The sequence below is a fragment of the Lissotriton helveticus genome, chromosome 9, assembly GCF_964261635.1.
Source record: "Lissotriton helveticus chromosome 9, aLisHel1.1, whole genome shotgun sequence".
Classification (NCBI taxonomy): Eukaryota; Metazoa; Chordata; class Amphibia; order Caudata; family Salamandridae; genus Lissotriton; species Lissotriton helveticus.
Genome location: NC_136070.1, coordinates 612,639,299 through 612,660,271, shown reverse-complemented (window position 1 = coordinate 612,660,271; position 20,973 = coordinate 612,639,299). Strand labels below are relative to the sequence as shown.

General features: G+C 45.0%; 1 long non-coding RNA gene and 1 other non-coding gene across 2 annotated transcripts in view; one reads left to right on the top strand and one right to left on the bottom strand.

The window, feature by feature from the left end:
• Positions 1 to 20,973, top strand: part of LOC144782874 (uncharacterized) — an 84,454-nt gene that overhangs the window by 40,850 nt on the left and 22,631 nt on the right. The gene's annotated exons all lie outside the window — the stretch shown is intronic.
• On the bottom strand, positions 13,483 to 13,602 carry LOC144783556 (small nucleolar RNA SNORA54). Its single transcript, XR_013601512.1, has one exon. It is a non-coding gene; the product is annotated as a small nucleolar RNA SNORA54 (small nucleolar RNA).

Sequence of the window (20,973 nt, the reverse complement as noted above, 5' to 3'; positions counted from 1 at the left end):
GAGCGAAGGAATCTGTAAGCTGAGAGATGTGGCATAACAGAAGGATTGGTAGTGCGGGCACTGCTGCTTGGGGTATCTGCGAGATTTGTGTAAGTAAATGGAGAGGGGGAGAGAGTTGGAAGAGAGAGTGAAAGAGGCAGAAACTTGGAGAGTAAAAGAAAGAGCGAAGGAATATGTAAGCTGAGAGATGTGGCATAACAGAAGGATTGGTAGTGCGGGCACTGCTGCTTGGGGTATCTGCGAGATTTGTGTAAGTAAATGGAGAGGGGGGAGAGAGTTGGAAGAGAGAGTGAAAGAGGCAGAAACGTGGAGAGTAAAAGAAAGAGCGAAGGAATATGTAAGCTGAGAGATGTGGCATAACAGAAGGCTTGGTAGTGCGGTATTGCGGGCACTGCTGCTTGGGGTATCTGCGAGATTTGTGTAAGTAAATGGAGAGGGGGGAGAGAGTTGTAAGAGAGAGTGAAAGAGGCAGAAACGTTGAGAGGAAAAGAAAGTGCGAATCTGTAAGCTGAGAGATGTGGCATAACAGAAGGATTGGTAGTGCGGGCACTGCTGCTTGGGGTATCTGCGAGATTTGTGTAAGTAAATGGAGAGGGGGGAGAGAGTTGGAAGAGAGAGTGAAAGAGGCAGAAACGTGGAGAGTAAAAGAAAGAGCGAAGGAATATGTAAGCTGAGAGATGTGGCATAACAGAAGGATTGGTAGTGCGGGCACTGCTGCTTAGGGTTTCTGCGAGATTTGTGTAAGTAAATGGAGAGGGGGGAGAGAGTTGGAAGAGAGAGTGAAAGAGGCAGAAACGTGGAGAGTAAAAGAAAGAGCGAAGGAATCTGTAAGCTGAGAGATGTGGCATAACAGAAGGATTGGTAGTGCGGGCACTGCTGCTTGGGGTATCTGCGAGATTTGTGTAAGTAAATGGAGAGGGGGGAGAGAGTTGGAAGAGAGAGTGAAAGAGGCAGAAACGTGGAGAATAAAAGAAAGAGCGAAGGAATATGTAAGCTGAGAGATGTGGCATAACAGAAGGATTGGTAGTGCGGGCACTGCTGCTTAGGGTTTCTGCGAGATTTGTGTAAGTAAATGGAGAGGGGGGAGAGAGTTGGAAGAGAGAGTGAAAGAGGCAGAAACGTGGAGAGTAAAAGAAAGAGCGAAGGAATCTGTAAGCTGAGAGATGTGGCATAACAGAAGGCTTGGTAGTGCGGTATTGCGGGCACTGCTGCTTGGGGTATCTGCGAGATTTGTGTAAGTAAATGGAGAGGGGGGAGAGAGTTGTAAGAGAGAGTGAAAGAGGCAGAAACGTGGAGAGTAAAAGAAAGAGCGAAGGAATCTGTAAGCTGAGAGATGTGGCATAACAGAAGGATTGGTAGTGCGGGCACTGCTGCTTGGGGTATCTGCGAGATTTGTGTAAGTAAATGGAGAGGGGGGTGAGAGTTGGAAGAGAGAGTGAACGAGGCAGAAACGTGGAGAGTAAAAGAAAGAGCGAAGGAATATGTAAGCTGAGAGATGTGGCATAACAGAAGGATTGGTAGTGCGGGCACTGCTGCTTAGGGTTTCTGCGAGATTTGTGTAAGTAAATGGAGAGGGGGGGGAGAGTTGGAAGAGAGAGTGAAAGAGGCAGAAACGTGGAGAGTAAAAGAAAGAGCGAAGGAATATGTAAGCTGAGAGATGTGGCATAACAGAAGGATTGGTAGTGCGGGCACTGCTGCTTGGGGTATCTGCGAGATTTGTGTAAGTAAATGGAGAGGGGGGAGAGAGTTGGAAGAGAGAGTGAAAGAGGCAGAAACGTGGAGAGTAAAAGAAAGAGCGAAGGAATCTGTAAGCTGAGAGATGTGGCATAACAGAAGGATTGGTAGTGCGGGCACTGCTGCTTGGGGTATCTGCGAGATTTGTGTAAGTAAATGGAGAGGGGGGAGAGAGTTGGAAGTGAGAGTGAAAGAGGCAGAAACGTGGAGAGTAAAAGAAAGAGCGAAGGAATCTGTAAGCTGAGAGATGTGGCATAACAGAAGGATTGGTAGTGCGGGCACTGCTGCTTGGGGTATCTGCGAGATTTGTGTAAGTAAATGGAGAGGGGGGAGAGAGTTGGAAGAGAGAGTGAAAGAGGCAGAAACTTGGAGAGTAAAAGAAAGAGCGAAGGAATATGTAAGCTGAGAGATGTGGCATAACAGAAGGATTGGTAGTGCGGGCACTGCTGCTTGGGGTATCTGCGAGATTTGTGTAAGTAAATGGAGAGGGGGAGAGAGTTGGAAGAGAGAGTGAAAGAGGCAGAAACGTGGAGAGTAAAAGAAAGAGCGAAGGAATATGTAAGCTGAGAGATGTGGCATAACAGAAGGATTGGTAGTGCGGGCACTGCTGCTTGGGGTATCTGCGAGATTTGTGTAAGTAAATGGAGAGGGGGGAGAGAGTTGGAAGAGAGAGTGAAAGAGGCAGAAACGTGGAGAGTAAAAGAAAGAGCGAAGGAATCTGTAAGCTGAGAGATGTGGCATAACAGAAGGATTGGTAGTGCGGGCACCGCTGCTTGGGGTACGACAAACAGGAGATGGTGACTAAAGTTTCAACCATGAGGTTGGAAGGCAGTGAAGTGAAATGTGAGGAGGCACTCCGATTACCTCTTCAAATTGTAAAACAGACGGAGGGCATTGCTGTGGGCAGGGGGTGTAGGAGAAATGCACACGGCGGGCAGGGGAGGGGGCGGAGCGGGGAGAGCGGCATGTGGGTGTGAAGAAGCCGGGGCCTTTGAAGTGAAGCTAAGCTTCACTTCAAAAGGTGTCGGAGGAATGCGGCTGAGGGAACAGACTGCGATTGCGGCTGAGGGAACTGATGTGCACGCGCTTTTAAGCTCAATGCACATGCGCATTGAGCTTAAAAGTCACGGGCACTGCAAGGAATCGCCACGATTCCTTGCTTCTTAGTTAAAGGTTGTTTAAGCCGCAATAGGCTCGCAAGCTCGATGCGCATGCGCATCGACAGGCGAGACCTAATGAGTTCACCCTAACACACTTCACTAATTACTCTTTACTTGCCAAGTCAAATATTCTTAACCCCAAACGTGAGATACCCACTGCCTCCTTAATCAAACAAAACATCTGCTGCCTTCTTGGGTGGGTAGCAAAAGGCTGTGAGGAAACCTTCCCCTGCGCACTTTAATCACAACCCCTCCTCGCCTGCCTAGAGGCTTCAGGGGGAAAAAAGTCTTGTCTTTTGTTTGCACATAATGTGACATGCTGTCGCCTCCACACTATTCGCCTTGAGGGGAACTCTTCCACTTCTGCACTGCTTGTTGTTAACAGCAGCTAGGGAGTAAACCTTTTTTGCAGAACAACTTTGTTAGTTATCCAATCTCCACACTAACAGAGTTTTTTTATATTGAAACACTCTGAGGCTTCCAACTCCTCCGATTAAAGCATTGTGTCTGACACAATGCAGTAACTTGGCCAACATGGGATTACAACTGAGAGATGCATCCAGTAGCTTCCTGGAAGTGCTAAAGAACTTAGGGTCTATTAGCTCCCCTCAGATAGTGAGGAGTGAGAGAGCGAGCTGGACTGCTGGGAGTAGGCAAGTAAGATTATCAACCTTCTAATCACTGATCTTGCCTGCGAGGACGCTTGAGAATCCCTTTTCCAGGATCAGCGCCACTGCTTGCCGGACCCGCTGCGCGGGTCCCGCTTCGCCGGGGAGGACCTTTGAACCTACGAACTTGCTCCTGTCATCGAGGTCTGCTGGGGTGTGTGTGGGCTAAAGGCAGGGCTGCGAGTGGCGCTACAGGGACTCCAATTCCCAGGAGTCCCTGCTCAGCTGACCGGCACCACCTGGACCGCTCTCCCTGCTTGCCCCGCCCCCAGCATGTACATATTAGTCCCAGGCGGCCGCTGCGCGGGACGCGAGCGGGACGCCGGACGAAGCCCGGACAAAGGGCGGACAGTCTGAGACAGTCCGTGACTGGACTGGGCCAGGATCCTTATCTGCCATTTTTGTGGTCCATCTGTGACATTATACAGTAAGACTTATTGTTGCCAATTATTCTTGAGGCCCTTTTTGTGCTTTCGTTTCTTCGGTAATTGTTATTCCTTGAATAACCTAGGGTTACTAGTGAAGCTTGCTACCATCTCACTGTGAGCAATATGTCCAAACAAAAACCTTCTTCTGTTTCTAATACTATGGACAACTACCTAGTGCAGGTAGTGAGCAAAATCAACAGCACGAGAAGGATATCACTGGGCCTGAGTTCTCCACCTATTACCCTCACACAGAGTTCATTGCCAGAACCAAACCTGGTAGAAGTTCCAATTCAGGTGCATAGCAGCGACACCTCGGATATTGTTTTTCCCTCTGATTATAATTCCGACCAAAACCTACCTATTGCCGTTAATCTAGACAATGATTCCTTAGACCAGTCAAACATGATAATAGATAATTCCCCCTCCCCCGTGTCCAAGCCTGTAACTAGAGCAGTTAGAGCATGTAGAAAGGGTCAGAGTAAACGTGGTGGGTTACGCTCTAGCAGGAAAAGAACTGCCACCCCACCCAAAAATATGGCTACAAAAGAGGCAATTGGAGAGCATGGTGGGAAGGAGATATTGGAGGATGACCAAATAAAAAAATTAGTGAGCATGATTGATTCCAAGATCAAATGCATTATTAAACCGTTGGTAGCCAAAATCGATCAGCTAACAGCAGAGGTAAACAGGTTAGGGGGACTTATAAACAAGTCTGTGGAGGAGGTGGGTAATACATCAATTTTAGCCTCAAACAGAGTTGAACAAACAGTGAATGTCCCAGGGGTTGGGCCAGTGGGTAGGGATAACATGGTATTAAATCTTCCCCCACCCAGTATCCAGTACCTAACGATGTGCAGGTAACAGCTAATGAAGAGCCCCCACTAAAATCTGCTGGGACGGGTATAGAGAAAGGCCCGGTTCAACTCATTGTAGAGGCCTCCCCCCTTGTCCTGGTCTTGGTCAATGTGCCTCCCCTAAAGCCGGGCCAAGTGGAATCTACATCCTCCCTGATTAGCAAAGCATTTCATTGGTTATCTAATAACATGATGATATCCCCATGGGGTAAACAGCAGCTAGCCGGGGAAATTACTATGGCAAGAAGGGTGGACTGGATAGGGAATAGTGTGAAAAAATTTAAAGGAGATTGCGTCGTTCTTCATTTCTTAAGTCCAGAAGTACTCCCTGAGGTCTTGAGAAATGTATTTCCCCCACAACGCAGGAGCACTGACATTAACCCGCTAACCCTAGATTTTTTCTATCGTAGAGTTAGCACAGGGAATCCAAGTATATTAAAGACAAAGTGGAACCTGGTGTCAAATAAGTGGGGTAGGGGCCCCCAATCCAGAGAATGGGGTATTAGTCATGAAAATAGATTTGCGGCACTGTCAGATTTGAACGAATGCGATTGACTCGAGAGGGTAAACAGTGTAATGACAAATGCATCAGTTGAGCAAAAAAGAACAGATATTCCTATAGACGAGGGGATTGGTCTTATAAATGCCAACTCCTCTGCCCTAGGGAAATGGATAGATGATACAATTATTCTAACAAATAGTAATGAGAATAAATACTCTGAGCCACAGTCGATCTTCACCTTGACAGTACCATGTTATGCTCCTGGTTTAGTAGCATCCTCACCCGAATTACCAAGTTATCATTGTACTAATTCAGAACCAGAACCAGGGTTGGAGGATGAAACCCAAGACATACCGTCATTCCATGCCACCCTAGGTTCAGTAGCAGATGAAGTAGATGAGGCAGGGTTGTCTTTTCTTTCCTGGAACATTGCTGGAATTACTAGTAAGTTGTCATCACCAGAATGGTGTAACTTTATAGATCAATTTGACATTCTACTGTTCCAGGAAACATGGTCAGTGACCCCAGTACATCATCTAGGGTATCTTAATTTCCAAACCCCAGCTACAAAAAATCCTAAGGGTCGCCCTTCAGGGGGCCTGATCATTTGGGTCCGCCAAACATTATGCTGTAGAATTCAGCAAAGGAGCTCCCCACTAGATGACATTTTGTCAGTTGATATTACATGGGCCAACGGACAGGGGGTGGTTATATTTAACATCTATGCCAGGGGAGTAGTGGGAGGCCAAACATCAGAAGTAATCGCGGCTCTTGACCTTGAGCTCGAGGCACTCCCAACACAGCTGTCTTTTATCGTGGGGGGTGATGTCAACACCACATTCGAACCGCTTGGTCAAGAAGATCAAATCCTAGCAGAAGAGGAGGATAGCAAGTGGGGTGTCCCCCAACTAGAACTTCCCGTAATCAGAAGGTGGACAGCAATGGCAATCCAATTGAAGGCCTTATGTCTAGCAAGAGGACTCAGAGCAGCTAATGGACGCACTCCCTCAGATCGCCAGGGGAGCCAAACATTTGACAATGGTAGGTCCTCTAGCCGAATAGACTATTTTTAGTGGATATTAGAGAATGGCACTGGCTGATTGATATAGCTGTAAAAAACAGAATGGAGAGTGACCACAATCCTCTCTGTATGGTTTTTAAAGCAAATATGGGGTTAAGAGAATCAAATCATGGGGGTGGTAAAGTCACCTTAGATATCGTAGCCTCAAACAATCTGCGCCACATAAAATGGGGTAGATTAATCGAGAACACAGAGAGGTTGGAGGAGCTTAAAAAAGTGGTGGTTGAAGAAGTGGGTAAGATAAACTCACATGCTACAAATCAAAATTTCCCTGAAATCATGCTTGAGGCTCACATGAACCTTTTTATCAAGCTCCAGGAGTTTTTTAAGAAGCCGATAAAATCCGATAAGGCTCATAAAAATTTACCCAAAATGGGATGGTACGATAAGTCCTGTAGAGCAGCCCGCCAGAACCTCAGCACCGAACTTAGAAATAAGAACACCTTAGGTGTAAGAAAAGCGAGGGATATATATAGGAAGGTACAAAAAGAGGCCAGGAAACAGTGGGATGAGGCTCACTGGCGTGATCTTAAATCCGCCTGTGATGCAAAGAATCAAAGCCAATTCTGGGCCTTGGTCAAGTGGGATAGAGGGGGGGTGGCTCAACCCCCACAAAATAATGTAGCCAAAAAACAATGGGTAGACTTCTTCAAACCACAATACGCTCGTGATTTAGCGGAAGGAGAGAGTACACTACCACCTACAGTTTTTTATCAATGTCAGCTATTTACTAAACAAGATGTCAGTATTGCGCTAGATTGTGTGACAGGGGGCCGAGCCCCGGGAATGGATGCCATACCCGCTGACGTGTTTTTAAGTGATCGTTCATCTTGGTGCCAGTACCTTGAGTGGCTAGCTAATTCTGTGGCTAGGGGTGCACCAATACCGACCTCATGGAAGGGTGCAGAAATCATTCCAGTTTTTAAAAAGGGAAATAAATCAATACCTAGTAATTACAGACCTATCAGTCTTATAGACTCTGCCCAAAAGTTAATAGGTCGATTAGTGCAAAGCAAACTGCAATCTTGGATAGAAGATAAAGATATTTTATCCCCTTATCAAGCTGGGTTCCGTCCTTGTACAAGTTCAGTTGATCAGGTTTTCTTTTTCATAGCTCTATACTGGAGGAACGTGATGCTAACTAAAGGGACTCTCTACGCTGTGTTCGTTGATTTAAAATCAGCTTTTGATTTAATTCCTCGTTCTAAACTTTGGAGGGTTCTTGCCGAAGTTGGGTTGGCCCCGGAACTGTTGACGCTACTCGTCCGCTTACATGAGGATAATTATGCTAGAATTAGGTGGGGAGCTCAGGGTGAGGTGAGAGACACATTTCCTGTCGAACGTGGGGTCCGGCAGGGGTGTGTCTTGGCACCCACACTGTTCTCTATTTACATCAACGGCATTGTAGACCACCTAAGCCGTTCTCCCACCGATGCTCCTGTTTTAGCAGGGGCACGCGTGCCTGTCCTCATGTTTGCGGACGACACGCTCATAGTTTCTCGAACGCCGAGTGGGCTCCAGAAGGCAATTAATGCTTTCGGTGAGTTCTGTCAAGCATGTGGACTTGAGATAAACACCTCCAAAACCAAGTTTATGTGCTTGAACCAGCGGAACACTTTCAAGGGTTCAATTAATTTTAACGGCATTCCCCTAGAACAGGTTGAGGCTTTCACATATTTAGGAATATCCCTTCAGTGTAATATGAGCTGGAAAAATCACATTGATATGGCTGTCTTAAAATTCCACCAGCTGGCGGGCGTAGTGGCCCATAAATATAAAGCCTCGTTGACTAAGCCAATCACCCCTGCTTTAGAAATCTATAATATGAAGGTGATCAGTGCCTCTTTATACGGCGCGGAACTTTGGGGATTCTCCAATTTGAAACAACTAAAACTAGCGGAAAACAGGTTTTTGCGCTGTCTGGTTGGGGTTCCCCAAAGTACTCCAACAGTAGCACTGGCATATAACCTTGGCAGGAAAAACATTGAGGACTTGGCACGGCTGCGACCCTTGCTATACTGGAGACGCATCATGACCACCCCTGAACTTGTGCATTATGCCACTGCCCTAAAGGATGTCATTAGGGCAGATCGCTTCCATTCGATCCCATGGCTAAAGGAACTAAGGGGGTTGCTTAGTAAGTTGGAATTAGACCACCTATGGAACTCTCCCATCGCTGAAAGCTTCCCATCAAAGGTATCATTGAAACAAATGTATTGGGAAATGGTATGGTCGTCCGCTTATAGTATTAGATCCAATACAAATTTAACAGGACGTTTTTTGGACATCAAACCCCTACCATCTTGTGAGTCATACTGGGACATTATTGAAAGGCCGTTTGATAGAAAATTGTATTTTCAATTCAGAATCGGGACCCTTTCTACTAAGGCGTTTACCCGCAAATGGTCAGCTATCCAGGACGATAAATGTCCCCATTGTAAAGACTCAATTGAGAATATCGCTCATATTTTGTTTGTTTGTCCCCTTTATGTGAACCCACGACGGAAGTGGATAAAACCTGTGTGTTTAAACCTAGGCACACGCAGGTGCATAGAGGCACTAAGAATGCTGGAATCGGATTGTACACCCTGCTTGGCGATTGCCGTTGCAAAATTTTTAGGTTAGTCATGGATTATACGCACCCGCACTTTACAACAGCTAGCCACTGCTCGATGAATCAACTGACACCGTTTATTTTAGGCTTGCTTTAGAAATGCTCATGTTTTATTGAAATATTTTTAATGATTATGTACAATGGTTCACTATAATTGTAACATGACAGCGCATGGTTTAATGAGTTTTTTAAACAATAATGATTCTAATATTGTAGTATTTATTGTGTAGTGTAGGATGTAAAATTGCTTTTATGACTTGCTGTCGAATAAAGCTTTGAAATTGAATTGATTATCAAGTTGAACCATTGAGTATCATAACACATCCTACATTTCTATTTTAAACCATACCATGGTGGGTACCCTCTAAATAAAATGAGGTTTCTTTGAGATATACCCATAGTCGAGAGGCAATTACATTTATGTGGGCACACCTCAAAGCAACTACTGCTATATAGAGGGTCCTAAATGGCATATACTGATATGATAGCACGCCCCAAAGAAGGAAGACAAGTGACTTGATTGTTTTCCATCAATTGGCGTGGTTAAGGTCAATGACACCCCACCCTAGAGGAAGGACAAAAGTGAGTATGATGATGTAAAGCTATCGTTGTTGATAGCTGCCTTATGAATTACTTCAGCTGAAGCTTGTCTTGGCCAGATGCAGGACACCGTAACGTGGATGGGACAGAGGAGCCCAAACATAGCTACATGGCTCAGAGATATCAGGGAGTGGGCATTAGCCGAGGAAACACACATGAAACGAACACGCAAGGAAAAAAGGCTTCAGGCGGACCTTAGGGAATGAAGAGAACTGTGCAGCTCAGAGTTGGCATCCGGGGGGGAAACAAACAGAGCAGCAGGAGTGACACAACATGAGAGGAGCGTTAAGTGATGGAGGGAGGGCAAGGGTGGAGAGATGCAAAGAAAGCTGGCCCCTGGCCAAATGTCATTAAGGTTGTGCTGTATGAAGAGACCATGTTGGCTAACCTTACTGTGGATTCTAAAATAACACATGCCAAGCTCAGCTTTGGAGAATCGTGCCCAAGGCGTTTATTATACACGGCTGTATGCTGTAATGTTGGTTTTATCTGTTATAATAAAATGGAAAAATAAAGTTGAAAAAAAGCTATTTTTGTTGATAGCAAAGAACAACAAGCATTTACAATGCAACGGTTTCGCCTTTGGAAAAGTTAGAGCTATTGGCAATGTAAAGGACAATGCCATTTATTTATCTGTTTTCAAAACCAACACATAAATACAAATGTTGTCATTTACAATGCCAATAGCTCAAACTTTTCCAAAGGCGAAACCGTTGCATTGTAAATGCTTGTTCTGTATTGATATTAGACAGTAGGTCCTTGAATAAATGTAGGAAAGCCTGCTTACCATTAACGGTCTCCCAGAACCCCTGTACCAACACCCTCCTGTATTAGTCTGCGTGCAGAAAAAAGGTGTTCCTAGCTTTCCTCTAGCTTCCTTTTATTAATGGCCCTTTAATAATTAGTCTTGCTACCATGATCCTCTGATCTCTCGGCCTATCATTCAGAAGTTCTCAAAAACTACGGTTAGTGACTAACTTCATTGAACCAACGTTTCCATGACCCTCTGGAGCCTGAAAGTTTACAAAGATGGTCATAGCAGATACTTATGAAAGCCTCTAAAATTTAAGAGGCCAATTGTTTACAATTAACAAATGAGACAGTGTGGGGATATCAATTGCTTTCCACTTTACCCATAAGCCCTTATCCTTCTAGGATTGGCCATTACCCCAGGAGTAACGGGCAAACTGGTGCAGAGAAAATCCAATATGGTTAATACTGCAATCTTCTCAGACCCAAAGCCTGCTGTATGGGCATGGCCAAAGGTTAGTAAAAAGCAGGGAACAGGACTGCTTTCTGAATAAAATGGATTGAGGAAGTCTAATTGAACATCAAACTGCATGACGACTGGCCATACTCCAACTATCACGGTCCCTTGCATACAAGTGCAAGCAATTCCTGGAATGGGGATAAAAAACAGTTATGGGTGTATATTCTAGGCATGGCCAGTGTCTTCAAGCCAGACGTAAAAAAACTCAATTTAGCCTTTGAGTGCGTCAATATGCAGACTTGGCACAGGAAAACAAGCTTCCTTGTCCGATTGACTGCTTCATTATCGGACCTCATGGATGTAGCAGATATCCAGTGTAGCTCTATATTTCCAAATTAATATGCTTTCCATTAACTCCCCCACCGCTTGGGAAAGTGAACCCCTTTGTGTACTGCATTTTATTTATTTATTTCAAAGTTTTATATAGCGCGAACAAGATCTTTGCAGATATCAGAGCGCTTTACAAGGACATGGGGTGATAGCATAATAGTAGGTAATAGTTGAGGTAGTTAGGTACGATATGCATAGTTACATAGGTAGGTCAAAATAAGAGGTAGGTCATAGTTGAGGTAGTGTAGGTACACGGTGCATAGTCAAACAGGTACGCCAATAATATGAAAGTACATAAAGAGGGAGCATATACTTGTTTAAGCGTGCTTAAACTACTTTTGTAAATAGCATAGAGGTAGGCATAGTTGAGGTAGGAGAGTACAGGGTGCATAGTCACACAGGAGAATCAGTAGTATAACAGTAGGTAATATTTGAGGTGGTGTAGGTAAAGGGTGCAGAGTCAGATAGGCACGTCAATAATATAAAATAAGATATGCAGAGAGGGAACGTATACAGTCAAGTCAAGTGCATATGTGGTATAGACCAACAAATCTGTACAGTTACTCTTGCTCTACCCCACACCCACTCACAACGTGGAAATACATATTTGTCAGGCAGATTTTACACAGATAGGCGCATGCAAAGATAATCAAACAGGCTTGTACAATTGTAGCGAGACAAGAAAATATGAAACATGAGCATTTTCCAAGCACTATACCTTCAAAAAGACGCTTGGCATCCTTTTCGTCCAGTGTCAGCAACTCTCTGGCTGCTTTGCGGATTTTGGCAAGTGTGAATTTCACCCTCCACACTTCACGCTTATTACGAAGACCATATTCACCTATAATTAAAAAAAAAAGACATTAAAATGCTACCTATGAAAGCAAAATAAACTGCCAGGTAACACAATGCAGTGCATGTATAGCACAACAGCTCATCTGGCAATTGCTGTTTCGCTGGGATTCATAAAAGGCAAAGAAGCCCATCATTAAAGCCTCCCATGAAATATCTATCAACTCACCAATAAGTTTCAACTCCTGGTCCAAGCGAGATTTCTCGAATGGACGGCGGGGAGTCACATAGGTCTTCCGACACACCCAGCTTCTGGCAACGGGCATCTTGGCTTAAACGCCTATTTTGAAAAAGGCAGTTAATTTAGCAACAGAATAAAAATATGAGCCACCTATTCACCACACAATACTTGTCTAGATTAGGATCTCTTCGTTAAGGACTGCTCATTAGCAGTCACTTTGCCTTTATTAGGTTGAACCACCACATATTTACTGCATTTAGCTTAACAAGCTTAAACGTGCACATCTCATTGTTACAACCCTCTGCAAAAGCTAGCTAATACGCCTGGAAATTATTAATTCAGCATTTGGGAAGCAGCATCTACGTTTCATCAGAGATCGAAGGAGGGGAGAAGATACTGGGCACAGTGCCCAATGTTAATTGTTCACTTCACCATATAACTTCAGATATACAATGGGGTCCAAACCAACAAATGACACTACTACCTTTAATATTTTTAATCTGTGAACATTAGAAAACCAGTGTGTGATAGGAGCATAGTAAGCATATTGCAATTACTGCACTGACTTAGGGCAAATGAAACAAATGGCTGAGGGAGCCATAAAAAAAATCAGCTTTTTACAGCTTCGCTACGGATAGCTGCGACTGTTACCTGCAGGAAGCATTGTATCAGACCTACACCTTTTTATTCACTTAAGGCTTTATCATTGGCTATCTTGTTAATAGTCTTTCCTTAATACGAATTTTTGGCCTAATCTTGAGTGTATTTGTAAGGATTATTTTGCATTAGATTAGTGGAATCTGTCCACACCTGACGTGATGAGACTATGTTCACCACACTATATGTACTCATTATAACGCTCCTTATACACTGCTCGCAGCAGTAGCAACGCGGGGTCTGCAGTACATGGATCTTAAGTACTGGAGAATACAATAGCTCGGCCGTTTAGAGCTGCGACCGCTTGGCCAAAGTTTTGTAAACCTGTAACTAGAATCCTAACATGCACGAAAAATGCATTAACACAAAGCTTAAAACATGTTGAATTTAAAGTATTTACTCAAAATGCAATTTGCACAGTTACCACATTTACATTGATAAAAACCTAGGTAGTATTTACTAAACACTACTCTTTCCATAGCAACGTAATAAAGATCGAAACAATTGTTCTTATAGAAATCTACAAATCCTAGAAACACTTGCAAAAATATTAATGTTCCAAATTAAATGGACAAACAAGTACTGCATGTCACGTTATATTTGGGTTTAATCTAGCACTGGAATGGAACCCAACTGCCCAGTAAAATGATAGCAGGTTACGAACAGTGCAGAAATGTATGTATTTGACAACCGCAGAATGACAACGTATAACAGCATCAACACAGCAAGACTAGAAAGAATAAATGCCGCACCCGAAATATAAACTTTTTTTCCTACGTTCACTTTTTATAATATGGGTATTGACATACAACCGACAGAATTTACATTGAAAATATAGTAACAGTTTAACAGATACCGCCTTTCGGGTGGCGATAATCGACTTCATGTTCAGGTACTGCAAAATTAACAATTACGTATTCTCATCCGGTGTGGCAACACTAATGGGCATGCCACGTGTAACAGTTAAATAATCATCGCACATATATAAGGATACGTACGCACCCACGTTTCCGCGAACATTACAATTAAAAAAGTTTTACAATTTTAAATACCACATAATACACTTTAAAAAGCGCGAATTTGGATTAAAAAATATATAAGAACGGACTATCCTCAGCCTTGCTGGGCCAGTCGCTCAATTGCAGGGCGTCTTTCTGCCACTAGGAACCCACATAAAAAAACACCGATTAAAGACTTACGGGCTGCTAAACGCAGTTAGGAGCTCCGTAAACGGGGAGCTATCCATCGCATCTGAAAAATCAGACTTCGCCAAACCGGAATTTATTGGGTGCGATATATACCACTCAAGGACGACTTTTAGGACGCACGTGAGGGTGTTTGTAATACCAAAATCGTATACGCAAGTAAAAATAAGGTACTCTAATTCCAAAATGCCTTTATAGGTAAGGTTTCTTTCTATGCCGATATTCATGAACACCTAAAACTGCGACACATGCAGTAACCGGATTTACTGCACGTACCAGCTAACGGGCCAGATAACGAGGCGGCTTAAGAGCTGTGGTGCAGGCAAACACGCGTGCTTACAGACATTAAGGTGCGAGAGAATGTAACTGCTGAAAATTCACTTCACAGAGGGAACCAAGAATACATCTGAAACTATGACCAAATAAACCTGGACGGCACCGACTACGCTCAGCCTTCCAAACCCATCTTACCTCGCGAGCCACAGCGAGGAAAAAGACTATCATGCGTCAGAGGGGGCTTTATATAGCCTCTTGTGCGCGTCTCTGAATGTTCTGCGTTGCAGCCAATTAAAGTCCGAGAAGCAAACAAGTGTTCTACACTAACTAAATAAAAACATGAAGATTAGTAAAACAAATAAAATAAAAAACGTTTTTGCGTCGCTTTATTCGTCGACTCAGCATTTGTTTATCGGACGAAGGAGGGTAAATTTGCCCTAATCTTTTGAGCGCTCGAAATCCAAAGGCAGGGGAGTTGAGTGCGACGGGAGAGTCTTCCCATGCCGCCCGAGACACCTCGCAGGGCGGGCGTTTTCCATCTGACAAAGAATCCGCCATCTCAAGTCTTCCTCTCCTGTGCTTCTAAATACACCCCCCTCAGCTGAAGAAAAAACAACCCGGGCACAACAGCAACAACATAGCCTCCGACGGTTTAACGGCTCAAAAAGCGCTCGTGCTGAACCCAACAGCTTAGTTAAAACCAAGACACTGGAAAACAAGTCAGGTCCCGGGCCGCGCTGTGATTGGCTGACGTCACGGGGGTGTCCCGGCCGGCAGCCAATCACAGCGCGGCCCTGGAATGACGTCACGGGGGTGTCCCGGGCCGGCAGCCAATGGCAGCGCGGCCCGGGACAAAGGGGCGGGGCTTAAAAAAAGCACCAGAAACGCCCCCGAATCGCGTTTTCGAGAGAAAACGCGATTGACAGCCTCTGCATCCCAATGGCTAGCCTCCATTTATGGAGCTAGCCAATTGGAAACAGAGGCTGTCCTAACCTCACTATTAAAAACAACAGATTTCGATCTGGGAGGGGCTTCGCCCCTCGCCAGGTTACGAAACCTAAAAAGTCTGAAGAGGAAAATCAGTTGTTCGGGTTCAAGTGGACAGTTGTCAACGTGCCCTGGAATTGTGTAATATTGTATCCTGCATTGGGGATTTTAGTGAGGGGCAAGTGTGCTCACTTTGGGCTTTCTAGGTGAGAGACAGGTCAGCATCTCCAGAAGAGGATACAGATGAGTGTGCTGTTCGTCTGTTTGTCCGGGAGAGGACACGAGTTGCTGGGTTCAGAATGTGACACAATCCAATTTGCTGCAAGGCACTGTGCCTAGCAAGAAGCCAGTGACTTGAATATTTATGTCCAGGCGTCCAAAAGGGGACACAACTATATGCTGCAGAAAAGAAACAATAACATATCCTGAAGTTACACACAATCAACTGACTGCAGTGTAGAAGCTGCTGTTTGTCCAAGTGTGGTTACATGTTAGCAGCTGGGGTGGAGTGTGGTGCCACCTCACGCATCTTGAAGGAGGATCATAAGTCTAGGAGTCCAGTGTTTTGAACTCACTTGAAAAGAGTTTAAGTGTCTACCACAGGCAGTCAGTTATAGATAGTTACAATGTGCAGTGTTTCTTTTTACTTGACCTAATTTTAGTGTGTGACTAGTTGGTCCTGGCCAACACCAATACTGATAGGAACTGCATGTTCGTTCAGGTGGCAAGAACCCTATTTCACACTGTCGTCGTTTGGTTGAATTTTGGTAGCATGGCTTGAGCTACAGTTCCAATGCGTGTTGCTTGTGTTTCACACTCAGCGGGCGGGATTTAAGGCATGTGTACACAGTTGGCATGGAGGTGCAGGCTGCTCCATGTTTGCATGTGATGCTTGGGAGGTCCTCGCAGCCACTGGACACACCTGAAGTGTGTGAGTGAGGAAGAGGGTGTGACGCCATAGCACTGGGGTAATGGTATCCATACCAGTGATCTGTGAGGGAGATAAAGGATGGTGGAGCACTGGGCCAACGCGCTTTATCAACGGTATGAAGAAAGATGGATATTGCACCCTTTTCAGTGGTTATGAAGGGAGATGAGTGATGCCAGGGCACGATGTTGTTGGCACACATCTCCGATCTTCTCTTTCTCCGAAACAGGTGCCTCGCAAAATGATTTGTTGTTGTATAAAGATAGATGTATTGCTCAGTGTATATCGGGCAAGATTGGGTGCAACAAGATGGTATGGCCAAAGGCAGTTGTTCGGTAAAAAGATAGAGGTAGCATAGAAGTCAGAGAAAATGCTAACCTCTCTGAAATAATTCTGCCTTTTAAGACCTTTGTCCTGCCCTATGGGGTTCATATATTATCAGGTGAGGATTTCCTGCTTTTCCTTTAGGTTTGCCATAGTGGTTCCAGTCTAGGTGAGTGTGCATGTTTCAAAAGTTTGTGTCTTGGATGTGTAAGTAATTGATAAGAATATGTTTTTTCCTCTATAAAATGGCATTACAGTGTTGTCTGCGTTGAAGAAGGGATGATTGGAGACTACTGGGTGTGGTTGCACTACGGGGTTGAGGTGGCTTCTACTATGTTTCAGTCATCATGTCATGTTGAGCTTCTTTGTGTTCCATGTTTGTCAGTGTTATAGAAGAGACCGTTGGCATTGCTCAGTGTAACAGGTAAGCTCGCTATGTCGGAGGAGCATCGCCCCCCCCCCCCAACAGCAGCGGTAGCTGCAAAACGTGAAAAATAAAACAATAATAAACTGTGTTTAATATCGTTTTATTGTTCTCAATGCCATGAAGTCTTGGGGCCAAGGTCAGGGGAATGACAGGCACAGGGGGAGTGGTAGTTCACTGTTCTCAGTGCGCATGACGGTTTGGCCTGCTGTCTCAGGCCAGCCAAAACATTATGCGCACTGAAGCTCTCTCCAACACAGCAGCATTGGTGAGTTGGAGAGAGCAGGCACAGGCTCCCAGTCTCCCCAGGAGAGCAAATCTGGAGCGCCCAGGCAATCCTGATGCTGCTCTCATGCTGTGAGATTCAAAAAGTGGGGGTGGTGATGGACAGAGTATCTGAATTAAACAGAACACTCGTACCCAGTCAAAAGATCAGGGCTTGATCCATCACCGTTTTTTAGCTCACTGCACCATCCCAGCTCAGTCCCCGGCTATATGCAAATTAGTCTGTCCCTGGCCCAGTGCATCATGGGAACAGGGCAGACCAAACTACCAAGCCAATTCTCTACTGGAAAGGAAACAAGCTTCCGGGGACCGGTTTCTGGCATTACAGCCGTCTTCGGCTCGGCTTGCTTGAATACTGATGGTGCAGTGAGCAAGGGACTCACATCTGAGTATTCCCTGCCACACTTGTGGTGGCTAAAACGATTCAAAAAGTGGGGGTGGTGATGGACAGAGTATCTGAATTAAACAGAACACTCGTACCCAGTCAAAAGATCAGGGCTTGATCCATCACCGTTTTTTAGCTCACTGCACCATCCCAGCTCAGAACCCGGCTATATGCAAATTAGTCTGTCCCAGGCCCAGTGCATCATGGGAACAGGGCAGACCAAACTACCAAGCCAATTCTCTACTGGAAAGGAAACAAGCTTCCGGGGACCGGTTTCTGGCATTACAGCCGTCTTAGGCCCGGCTTGCTTGAATCCTGATGGTGCAGTGAGCAAGGGACTCACATCTGAGTATTCCCTGCCACACTTGTGGTGGCTAAAACGATTCAAAAAGTGGGGGTGGTGATGGACAGAGTATCTGAATTAAACAGAACACTCGTACCCAGTCAAAAGATCAGGGCTTGATCCATCACCGTTTTTTAGCTCACTGCACCATCCCAGCTCAGAACCCGGCTATATGCAAATTAGTCTGTCCCTGGCCCAGTGCATCATGGGAACAACTCAGATACTCTGTCCATCACCACCCCCTTTTTGAAATTATTTTGGCCACTACAAGTGTGGAAGGGTATGCTAAGACATGAGTCCCTTGCTCACTGCACCATCAGGATTCAAGCAAGCCGGGCCGAAGACGGCTGTAATGCCAGAAACCGGTCCCCGGAAGCTTGTTTCCTTTCCAGTAAAGAATTGGCTTGGTAGTTTGGTCTGCCCTGTTCCCATGATGCACTGGGCCAGGGACAGACTAATTTGCATGTAGCCAGGTTCTGAACTGGGATGGTGCAGTGAGCTAAAAAACGGTGCTGGATCAAGCCCTGATCTGTTGACTGGGTAGGAGTGTTCTGATTAACTCAGATACTCTGTCCATCACCACCCCCTTTTTGAAATTCTCATGCTGTGAGAGCAGCATAATGATTGGCCGCAGGACAGTCTCATAGTCAGTGCCTACAGTACAGCCAGAAGAGCGGCGATGCTTCGGGATTCAGGTACGTTTTTTGTTTTATTTAGTTTTTTTGTTTTGTTCCCCCTCCCCCACCCCACCACCAGCCGCGACTGGTTTAGCTGAGGTGATCTGGAGCTTCTGTGGTGCTGCTGAGTTTTTTCTTGTTTCGTGTGATATTCCTGTAATTGAACATGATGATTAACGTAACTTAAGTACATACGCAACATGTGAACAATCTGTCATCTTCACAGGTGCGACTTTTGAGCACTATCAACCAGGGCACCAACACTATTTAGGATTTGAACATTGCTTGAAAACAGAAAATTTATCTTTTTAAATAATCAAGTTGTTGGGATCAATTTGATGTGCTTTCGGCATTGCCTATGAAAAGCTTGCTGTAAATTCAATTATTTGGCTTTTGCTACTCTTCCGCTACAATCACACACCTTTTGTGGGAAAATACCGGGAATTGTTGGTGCCCTAAGTCATTCTTAAAGATGTCCAGTTTTGTGGATGCTCAAAATGTAACTGACCCTTCTTTGAATTCATCAGCTGTATCTGAAGATTAATTTTTTCCCCTCAAAACGCAACATGGACCCGCTTAAAGAGGTTTAAAAAGTTTGCCGGGTATTGAATCCTGCTTTCAACCCTGGCAATATCCCTGCAAAATATAGAAAATGTATAGATGAAACCACAGAAGGTGAGGCCAATAATACAATTTCTCAGTTGTGAGAAATTTGATTTTATTTCGACAGAAGGCAATGATGACTTTGGGGTTGATTCCAAAGTCGGTCGGAAGGGCTCAGAATCAGATTCAGGATTGCCGAATTCGATCCGGAGCCTTTGTTTCTGACTGATTCGTTCCCAAGTCCAAACGATCAAGTATGATGCCTGGAAACCGTTAGGGCTGACCGAATCGGTTCCGAAAGGCATTCATTCCCACAGGACGAGGCTTTTCGGAGCCGATTCGTACAGCTCTATGAGCTCGTTTTCTGAGCAAGCGAGTACGATGACCACAGCATTTCCGATTTGGTTTCTCCGGAATGAAACAGCTGCCGGACTCGGCCTTGGGGGACCCGTAGCATGGCCCCTTTCACCCGTGGCCCTCCTAATCAGCCCGTGGGAGTACCCATGGGTCCCCCCTTTCCAACCATGCACCGTGTGGCAGGCACCATGGGGTGTCCGCCACAGGGTGCAAGGTTTTCCCCAACCTCCCCTTTCTTCAATGGGAGCCAGTGTTCACGTTCGGAACACAGGCTCCCATTGGAGTCAATGGGAGTCTAACGGAATCGTATCCAGACGTCTATGGATGCATTGTACTCATTCGGTCAGACTCCCCCGATACGAGTCGTACAGAAAGCATTCCGGAACCGATTCGGTCGGTATGCTTTCCGAACGAGATTGGAAACAGGCCCTTTGTGTCTTTATAGGTTCTGGTCACTGACTGACTGTACTTAGCTGGTGCAATGGAGCTGCTGCAGCAGCTTGGCACCTCCAGTAAAGCCTCACGTAATGGAGTTATGTGGGGGCCAAATGGGCGCGAGTATTGTGGGTAACTTTTTCTCCTTTGTAGTTCACTAATCCCTTTACGGTAATATAAAAAATGTGTGTAACCATAATATATTTATTCTCACTCCACACTTGTATATGCATACTATACATTCAGGGCCACTGGAATTATGCAGCGGGGAGGGTCAAATTATGTGGATGGGTTAAGAAAAGTATGCAGCAACAAATGGCACATTTTGCAGCGTAATACAGCACATTGTGTGATAGTATTACTTCATTATTTTGAAATGTTGTCACTTGTTAACGATCTCTGGGTATTGGTTGCACCTCATTAGTACCAGTTTAACATCCAAATTTAGCAATAAGTAACAGAAAGGTGACCAGTCAACCGTTACAAAGGGCAGGCCCCTGGACGGCAAGAAATGTTTCTGCATTTTTTGTATTTTTAGTAACTCTTGAACTAGTTGAGCTACAAACAACAGTTTTTTGGTTAAGATCTGCAGAATATGATGGAATAGGGGGCAAATGCAGCAAATCTACAATTGTGTGAAAACCACTGCGGCCGCACAATCGCACAATTCCAGTGCCTCTGAATACAGTGTCTCTGTAGATATAGTTCAATCTACTAGTCAACAGGAAAATATTTTCTTTAGAAGTGCTTCATAATTTTTGTCCCGATGGACACAGTCACATAAAACGTTCCCCCAAAATTCTCTCACCTAAA